Genomic DNA, 2,500 nt, shown 5'->3' on the forward strand with positions numbered 1-2,500 from the left:
ACGGGGCTGTTAGGGTGGCACAGAAATCCCTCGGAATGGGAAAACGGGTCATTTTCGTGTCGCCACATTGCATGCGAACCGCATGCAACTTCCAGAGGCATTTGCAGCAGAAATGCATGTGCAGTCAAAAAAAAATTGATATTTTTCACGGATAGACCCCGTGAAACGCTAGAAATTGGCGGGGATGTGTCTCTTGTGGCTCACGGGGCTGTTCGGGTCGCACAGAAATCCCTGGGAATGGGAAAACGGGTCATTTTCGTGTTGCCACATTGCGTACGAACCGCATGAAACTTCCAGAGGCATTTGCAGCAGGAATGCATGTGCACTCAAAAACTTCTATATGTTTCACGGATAGACCCCGTGAAACGCTAGAAATTGGCGGGGATGTGTCTCTTGTGGCTCACGGGGCTGTTAGGGTGGCACAGAACTCCCTCGGAATGGGAAAAGGGGTCATTTTCGTGTTGCCACATTGCATAGGAACGCCATGAAACTTCCAGAGGCATTTGCAGCAGAAAGGCACGTGCACTCAAAAATTTTAATATTTTTCACGCATAGACCCCGTCAAACGCTAGAAGTTGGCGGGGATGTCTCTCTTGTGGCTCACGGGGCTGTTAGGGTCGCACAGAAATGCCTCGGAATGGGAAAACGGGTCATTTTTGTGTGGCCACATTGCATAGGAACGGCATGAAACTTCCAGAGGCATTTGCAGCAGGAATGCATGTGCACTCAAAAACGTCTATATTTTTCACGGATAGACCCCGTGAAACGCTATAAATTGGCGGGGATGTCTCTCTTGTGGCTCACGGGCGCTGTTAGTTAGGGTCGCACAGAAATCCCTCGGAATGGGAAAAGGGGTCATTTTCGTGTTGCCACATTGCGTACGAACGGCATGAAACTTCCAGAGGCATCTGCAGCAGAAATGCATGTGCACTCAAAAACGTCTATATTTTTCACGGATAGACCCCGTGAAACGCTAGAAATTGGCGGGGATGTGTCTCTTGTGGCTCACGGGGCTGTTAGGGTCGCACAGAAATCCCTCGGAATGGGAAAACGGGTCATTTTCGTGTTGCCACAATTGGCATACGAACGGCATGAAACTTCCAGAGGCATTTGCAGCAGAAATGCATGTGCACTCAAAAACGTGAATATTTTTTCACGGATAGACCCCGTCAAACGCTCGAATTTGGCGGGGATGTTTCTCTTGTGGGTCACGGGGCTGTTCGGCTCGCACAGAACTCCCTTGGTCCACCTGATTCGTGCATACAGGCAGCAACTAAAACTCTGTAAACCTGCTGTGAGGACATCTAAACAGTGGACCAGTGAGGCTGTGGAAGATTTGCGGGCGTGCTTAGACTGTACTGACTGGGATATGTTCACGACTGCTACCAATAGTCTGGATGAACTCACAGAGGCTGTGTACATCAGCTTCTGTGAGGACTGCTGTATCCCAACACGTACCAGGGTGAACTTTAACAACAACAAGCCCTGGTTCTCAGCAAAGCTCAAAAGGTTGAGGTTGGAGAAGGAGGAAGCGTTTAGGAGTGGGGATAGAGACAGATTCAAGGAGTCGAAGAACAGGTTTAGCAAAGCGGTGAGAGAGGCTAAACGACTGTACTCAGAGACACTAAAACACCAGTTCTCTACTAACGACGCTGCTTCTGTCTGCCAAAGGGCTCAGGCACATCACCAACTACAAACCCAGAGCGCCCCACACCACTAACGACTCCCGCCTAGCCAACGACCTGAACGAGTTCTACCGTAGATTTGAAAGACAATTGGACTGTCCTGAACCACCCCTTCCCACCCAAGAGGCCCCATCCCCCACCCATACTACAGAAACGACTCTCTCCTTTCAGGAGGGAGAAGTTAATGGGCTTTTCAAGAGGCAGAATCCACGCAAAGCAGCCGGGCCGGACTCTGTCTCTCCAGCCACCCTCAGGCACTGCGCTGGCCAGCTGTCTCCGGTGTTCACCAACATCTTTAACACCTCCCTGGAGACATGCCATGTACCAGCCTGTCTCAAGTCCTCCACCATCATCGCTGTGCCCAAAAAGCTAAGGCCAACAGGACTAAATGATTACAGACCGGTCGCCCTTACATCTGTGGTAATGAAGTCTTTTGAGCGCCTGCTCCTGGCACACCTCAAAGCCATCACAGACCCTCTCCTGGACCCCCTTCAGTTTGCCTACAGAGCCAACAGGTCTGTGGACGACGCAGTTAACATGGCCCTCCACTTCACCCTACAGCATGTGGACGCCCCAGCATCCTACGCCAGGATCCTGTTTGTGGACTTCAGCTCTGCCTTCAACACCATCATCCCTGCCCTGCTTCAGGACAAGCTCTTCCAGCTGAACGTGCCCTACTCCACCTGCAGGTGGATCACAGACTTCCTCTCTGACAGGAAGCAGTGCGTTAAGCCGGGAACAGAAGTCTCTGACTCCAGGTCCATCAGCACGGGAACTCCTCAGGGCTGCGTCCTTTGCCCACTGCTCTTCTCCCT

Source organism: Petromyzon marinus, unplaced genomic scaffold (genome assembly GCF_048934315.1).
Source record: "Petromyzon marinus isolate PM22_M1 ecotype Great Lakes invasive population unplaced genomic scaffold, UKy_Petmar_22M1.pri1.0 PM_G_Scaffold_6, whole genome shotgun sequence".
Lineage (NCBI taxonomy): Eukaryota > Metazoa > Chordata > Hyperoartia > Petromyzontiformes > Petromyzontidae > Petromyzon > Petromyzon marinus.